Source organism: Jaculus jaculus, chromosome 1, assembly GCF_020740685.1.
Source record: "Jaculus jaculus isolate mJacJac1 chromosome 1, mJacJac1.mat.Y.cur, whole genome shotgun sequence".
In the NCBI taxonomy this organism is placed as follows: Eukaryota; Metazoa; Chordata; class Mammalia; order Rodentia; family Dipodidae; genus Jaculus; species Jaculus jaculus.
The window spans coordinates 104,037,146-104,044,490 of NC_059102.1; positions in this window are offsets into that span (position 1 = coordinate 104,037,146).

The window sequence follows — 7,345 nt, forward strand, 5'->3', positions numbered from 1 at the left end:
GCCAGGTGTGGTGGTACACCTTTAATCCTAGCACTGGGAGGCAGGGGTAGAAGGATCACCACGAATTCAAGGCCAGCCTGAGACTACATAGTGAATGCCGGGTCAGCCTGGGCTACATGGAGACCCTACCTTGAAAAAAAAAAAAGTCTTGACATGATATATTTGACAAGGGGTCCTAAGTGTTTTCCTCTGGCAGAAATAGCCCAGTGTACTTTGACCTCCAGCAGATAGTTGACTGAAACCTAAGAAAGGGCTTCTCTTTTAATAGGATTAGAACTAGGCCTTTGTGCCACTTTGCTTGTAGAAGCTTTCATGCCATGAGTGAGGTAAAGGAAGAGAAGGGATAACGCTTATTTGGTAGAGTGCTGGCTTGCATGTATAAAGCCCCAGGTTCGATATTCAGCGCCTTGGTAAACCAGACATGGTGGTTTATACCGGTAAGCCCAGCACTCAGGAGGTAGAAATAGGAGAATTCAAGGTCATCCAAGGCTACATAGTGTGTCTGAGGTCAGCTTGGGAAACAAAATGCTGCTTAAAAACACAAAAAGGAAGAAGTGAATGAATGCACACGCTGAAGCATAAAAGAAGAAAGATGAGGCAGAGGTCCAAGAAAACCAGCCTCCATGGAGGTTGGAGCCTGCGAGAGCACAAAATAAAGGATGCTGAGGCTGGTACAAGTTGCTGGACTCTGCTGATAATTTTGCTTTTAATGGATCTAGAACTTCTGGCACCATCTTCCCACCAGACCATCTCTGAGAAATCTGTCTTGTTTACCACTGTTCTTTTGCCCTGGACCTGTGGCTTTTTTGACTAGTTCCGTTCTCAGACTATAGGCTCCTAACAACTAGTCTAGCCTTTTAAAATATATATAATTAAGCCAGGCATAGTGGTGCATGCCTTTAATCCCGGCACTCAGAGACTACATAGTAAATTTCCAGGTCATCCCATTCTTTTTTTTTTTTTTTTGGTTTTTCAAGGTAGGGTCTCACTCTAGCCCAGGCTGACCTGGAATTCACTATGGAATCTCAGGGTGGCCTTGAACTCACGGCAATCCTCTTACCTCTGTCTCCTGAGTGCTGGGATTAAAGGTGTGAGCCACCATGCCCAGCTTTCTCTAACTGCTGCTTTCTCTGTCCTCTCTCCTAAATAAATAAATAAATAAAAATATTTAAAAAATGTTTTATTATTTATTTATTAGAGGCAGAATGGGAGAGAGAGAATGAGCATGCCAGGGCCTCTAGCCACTGCAGACAAACTCCAGACACATGTACCAACCTTGTGTACCTGGCTTATGTGGGATCTGGAGAACCAAACCTGGGTCCTTGGGCTTTGCAGGCATGTGCCTTAACCACTAAGCCCTCAATTTAAAAATTTATTTATTTATTTGTTTTTCCTTTTTTTAATTGACAACTTCCATAATTATAGACAATAAATCATGTTAATCCCCCACCCCCACTTTCCCCTTTGCAACTCCACTCTCCATCATACCCCCCTCCCCCCCGCTCTTAATCAGCCTTTTGTGTTTTGATGTCATCATCTTTTCCTCCTATCACGATGGTTTTGTGTAGGTAGTGGCAGGCACTGCGAGGTCATGGATATCCAGGCCATTTTGTGTCTGGAAGAATACATTGTAAGGAGCCCTACCCTTCCTTTGGCTCGTACATTCTTTTCTTTTCCCTCTCTTTCTTTCTTTCCTTTTTTTTTTTTTATGAGAGAGAGAAAGAGAATGGCTCTTACATTCTTTCTTCCACCTCTTCCACAATGTACCCTAAGCCTTGGAAGGTGTGATAGAGATGTTTCAGTGCTGAACACTCCTCTGTCACTTCTTCTCAGCACTATGGTAACTTCTGAGTCATCCCAGAGGTCACTGCCATCTGAAAAGATAAGCTTCTTTAATCAAAAATGAGTGCAGCATTACCATATGGATATAAACAATAAGAAAAGTGCTTATCTGGCAGTTTGGTGAGCATAATGTATGCATTTTGCTACATACCAGCAGGTGTTAACACCCCTAGGACTCATGACTTCCCCCATCATAGGATTTCATTATCAGGTATGTATGCCCTCCCATGGAGCAGGCCAAAAAGCTTTGATTCTGAAGTCTAACATTAAGGTGTTCTGATCATCTCAGGGACGGACTTGTACATCTGTATGTAATGTAACACTGGTGACATAAGAGCCTCTTTACAGGACATAGCCCACCATTTTGACCTCTAGTATACCTGAAAAGCAGAAAGCTTCTTGGTCAGAAAGAGGACAGTGAGCTGGTAATAATGGCATATGCCTACAGTTCTATCTACCCTGAGATGCTCAAACCAGCTTAGACTCCCATTCCTCCTCCCCTCCCACTGATTTTTGGTTTGCCTTGTTCTTCTTTTTCCAAGGCTTTAAGGTGAAGCATTAGGTCGTTTACTTGCGACCTTTCTAATTTCTTTTTTTTTTTTTTAATAAAAGGTTTATTTATTTATTTATTTATTTGAGAGCGACAGACACAGAGAGAAAGACAGATAGAGGGAGAGAGAGAGAATGGGCGCGCCAAGGCTTCCAGCCTCTGCAAACGAACTCCAGACGCGTGTGCCCCCTTGTGCATCTGGCTAACGTGGGACCTGGGGAACCGAGCCTTGAACCGGGGTCCTTAGGCTTGATAGGCAAGCACTTAACCGCTAAGCCATCTCTCCAGCCCTCTAATTTCTTAATATATGCACTTAAGGCTATAAATTTACCTCTTAGAACTGCCTTCATTGTGTCCCAGAGATTTTGGTATGTTGTGTTTTCAATATCATTTGACTCTATAAATTTTTTGATTTCCTTTTTGATTTCTTCATTGACCCATTCATCATTTAGTAGTGTATTGTTTAGTTTCCATGATTTTGTGTATGCTCTATAGCCTTTCTTGGTACTGATTTGTAGTTTAGTTCCATTGTGGTCAGATAGAATGCAAGGAATTTTTTAAATTTTCCTGAATTTGTTAAGATTTGCTTTGTGTCCTAATATATGGTCTATTTTAAAGAATGTTCCATGTGCTGCTGAAAAGAATGTATATTCTGCAGCATTTGGATGAAATGTCCTGTGTATATCTGTTAGGTTCATTCCTTCTATGACCTTATTTAGTCCAGATGCCTCTCTGTTTATTTTTTCCTAGGATGACCTGTCAATTGATGAGAGTGGGGTGTTAAAGTCACCCACCGCCACTGTGTTTGGTGTTATCTGTAACCTTAGTTCTAGTAGTGTTTATTTGATGAATTTGGGAGCCCCCATGTTAGGTGCATATATGTTTAGGATTGTAATGTACTCCTGTTGGAGTGTGCCCTTAATCAATATAAAGTGACCTTCCTTATCTTTCTTGACTAACGTTGGACTGAAGTCTACCTTGTCAGATATTAGGATAGCAACCCCTGCTTGTTTTCTAGGCCCATTTGCTTGAAACACCATTTTCCAACCTTTCACCCTAAGCTAATGTCTATCCTTTGTAGAAAGGTGAGTTTCTTGGAGACAATAAATTGTAGGATCCTGCTTTTTACCTTGTAGCCTTTTTCTAGTTTACTGGCCTCTGCTACCGATTTTTACCCGAGCTCACATAAAAGTCTAAACATTTGTAGCTAAGATTCACATATGAGAGAGAACATGTGGCAATTGGCTTTCTGGGCCTGGGTTATCTCACTAAGTATAATCCTTTCCAAATCCATCCATTTCCTTCCAAATTTAATAATTTAATTTTCTTTGCTGCTGAATATAACTCCATTGTATAAATGTACCACATCTTTATTATCCCTTCATCAGTTGAGGGACATCTATGCTGGTTCCATTTCCTATCTATTGTGAATAGAGTGGCAATAAACATTGTTGAGCAAGTATCTCTAAGGTAGTGAGATGAGTCCCTAAGATATATACCTCGGAGTGGTAAGATTCTTATTAATAATCATATTTTTTGGTTTTTCAAGGTAGGGTCTCACGTAAGCCCAGGTTGACCTGGAATTCACTATGTAGTCTCAGGCTGGCCTAGAACTCACAGTGATTCTCCTACCTCTGCCTCCCAAGTGCTGGGATTAAAGGTGTGCACAACTACGCCCAGCCTTATTTTTGGATTTTTTTTGAGGTAGGGTCTCACTATAGCCAAAGCTTACCTGGAACTCTCCTGGATCCCAGGCTGGCCTGGAACTCAGGGTGATCCTCCTACCTCAGTCTTCCAAGTGCTGGAATTAAAGGCCTGCATTGTCAAGCATGGATGGGATGTCACTTTTGGGATTAGGCTACAAATGTTTGTGACTTATTTTGCTGTCCGATTACTTTCTTTTCTTTTTTTCTTTTTGTTTTGATACAGGGTCTCATTAGCCCACACTGGCTTTGAACTCTCTCTGTAGCCAAGGAGGGCCTTGAATTCCTGGTCTTGCTGCTTCAGATTCCCCAGTGCTGGGATTACAGGTATGCAGCACCACATCTGGTCTCAACTAACATGCTTTATTTAATAAAGCAAACTGGCCAGGTGTGGTGGCCAGTTTCTTCTTTAATCCCAGCACTCAGGAAGCAGAGGTAGGAAGATTGCAGTGAGTCTGAGGATATCCTGAAACTACATAGTGAATTCCAGGTTAGTCTGGTCTAGAGCAAGACCCTACCTTGAAAAATCAAATAAATAAATAAAATAAAATAAAAGAAAGCAAACTGCTATGTTGGAGAGGCCCATAAGACAAGGAGCTGAAGCAAGCCAGTAGTTAATATGGAATGGGAGCTATCCGTCCAACAGCCCTGAAGGGATTGAGGACTGCCAGCAATCACATGAATGAACTTGGAAGTAAGCTACTCCAGTCAAACTGGCACTTTGATTGCAGTTTTGAAAAAACCTGAGTCAGAGGAGCCAGTTAAGTTCCGCCTAGACTCCTGACCCACAGAAACTCTGAGATAATCAGTATTGTTTTAAGCCACTAAATTTTTGGATAATTTGTAACATGCCAACAAATACTAAACTGGACAAATCTGATTGGCTTTAAAATTTGTGCACCTCACAATTTTATATGGTTGTTTTTTCACTACTCTATACTCTATATGCTCTATAGTATGTCCAGGCACAAAGTGACTTCCCATCTTCATTAGATGATCCCTGTATCTGTGCACCCCTTATTATTTTGAGATGTGTTCAGTCCAAGGCCTGTGTGCCATATGTGGCCCAGTATAGCTATAAGTGCAACACAATACAGATTTACACATTTAAGGGCTAGAGAGATGGCTCAGAAGTCAAAGGTTCTTGCTTACAAAGCCTGACAGCCTGGGTTCATTTCCCTAGTACCCAGGTAAAGCTAGATGCACAAAAAGGCCAATGTGTCTGGTGTTTATTTGCAGTAGAAAAAAGTCCTGGTGCTTCTATTCCCCTTCCTCTCTCTCTTTATCTGCTTAAAAATAAATAAAAAAAATAAATTACAAACTTAAAGCATTAGAGGTTTTTTATATATATATATTTTTTGTTGTTGTTGTTGTATTTTTGAGGCAGGGTCTTACTTTAAGCCCAGGAACTGACCTGGAACTGACTCTGTAATCTCAGGCTGGCTTTGAACTTCTAAATGATTCTCCCACCTCAGCCTCCCAATTGCTGGGATTAAAGGCTTGTGCCACCATGTCTGGCTTGGTGTTTTTTGTTTTACAAGGTAGGGTCTTACTCTAGCCCAGGTTGACCTGGAACTCACTATGTAGTCTCAGGGTGGCCTTGAACTCATAGTGATTCTCCTACCTCTGCCTCCCAAGTCCTGGGATTAAAAGCATGCACTATCATGCCTGGCTTGTTTCTCCCTTTCTTTTCTTTTTGTAACTTATTTGCATGGTTTTCTAGTGTAAAATTTGTAGATGACAATGCCTGTAGGAACTCCTGGTTTCATAAGAACTGTTCCCCACCCCCCTCAAGGTAGGGTCTCACTCTGGCCCAGGCTGACCTGGAATTAACTATGTAGTCTCAGGGTGGCCTCGAACTCAGGGTGATCCTTCAACCGCTGCCTCCCAAGTGCTGCGATTAAAGGCGCACAGCACCATGCCTGACAAGAACTGTTTTTTTGTGTGTGTGTCTAACCTTAGCCCCAGAATCCAGTTTGACTTCTTTTTAAACACTTTTATTGGTTTATTTGAAAGTCGAGAAATAAAGAAACAGAATGGGTAAGTCAGGGCCTTCAGTCACTGCAGATGCATGTGCCACTTTGTGTGTCTGGCTTTATGTGGGTACTGGGGAATCGAACTCCAGTTACTAGGTTATGCAGACAATTGCCTCTCCAGCCCCAACTTCTTTTTAATTCCTTGCTCTAGAAAAGCTTGAATAAATAGCCAGGTATCCCAATCCTTAGTAACCCAGGGAATACCAGTTGTCTTTGTGGTCAGGTACCTCTCTCTTCACCAAGCTGCTTGAGTTGCCCTCCTTTTTTTTTTTTTCAAGGTATTGCTGCAAATTTAGATTCATACTGAAAAGATCAAGTATGTTTTCCCCTTCTCCAGGGTCATACTATAACATTTGGAGGACTACCCTCCTCCCTCCCTTCTCGCCCTTGCCCCTCCTCTTCGGGGGTCTCATGTAGCCAAGGCTGGCCTCAAATTTGCTTTGTAGGCGCGGATGGCCTTGAAATGATGATACTCCCGCCTCCACCTTCCAGTGTGCTGGTCTTACAAGCGAGGAGTAAGCAGTCTTAAACCACTAAAGCCCTCGTAGGCTGTAAGAAGTAGTCTCATTAAGGAAGTCCAATAGGAAGTCTTCAATGAGAAGAACCTGTTTTTGAGCGGAAACCTCACACGCGCGCGTGGGAGGAGCAAAGGGCTTTAACTCCAGCCTCACACAGGTGAGCGTAACTCCCTCCCCGCCCGCATTTTAAGCCTTCCCCCCCCCAGTGGGCGGGGCTGCGTTAAATCTCGCCTTCTGACAAAGTGGAAGGAGACTCCGCCTCCTACGGGCTGGAGAGGGGCGGGGTGGGAGGACTGGGCGTGATCTGATTGGCCAGGGGGCGTGGCTCCGCGCGTTGGTCGCGCCCAGGCGCTCGCAGCGATCCCGGCTGGAGTGAAGGGGAGGAAGGGAGGAGACACGGGGGAGGGAGTTCTCGCTTCTCCTGCCTTCCAGCTATGGCGCCGCCGTGCCGCGCCCAGTCCCCAGTTTGCCGGCCGGTCCTCGACGCTCTCCCCATTTCACTCGGACGGTGAGAACCGGGGCGGGTCGGAGGGAGCGGCGGGACGCTGCTGGCGACCGGGACCATGAGGAGCGGCGGGACCCGCGAGGCCGAGAGGTGGAGCTTCGGCGGCACCTGCTGAGAGAGAACCCAGGGAGCGGCGGGCCCGGCGCGGCGGCGGCGGCTGGGGCGCGGCGGAGGCTCGCCCGCGCTCGGCC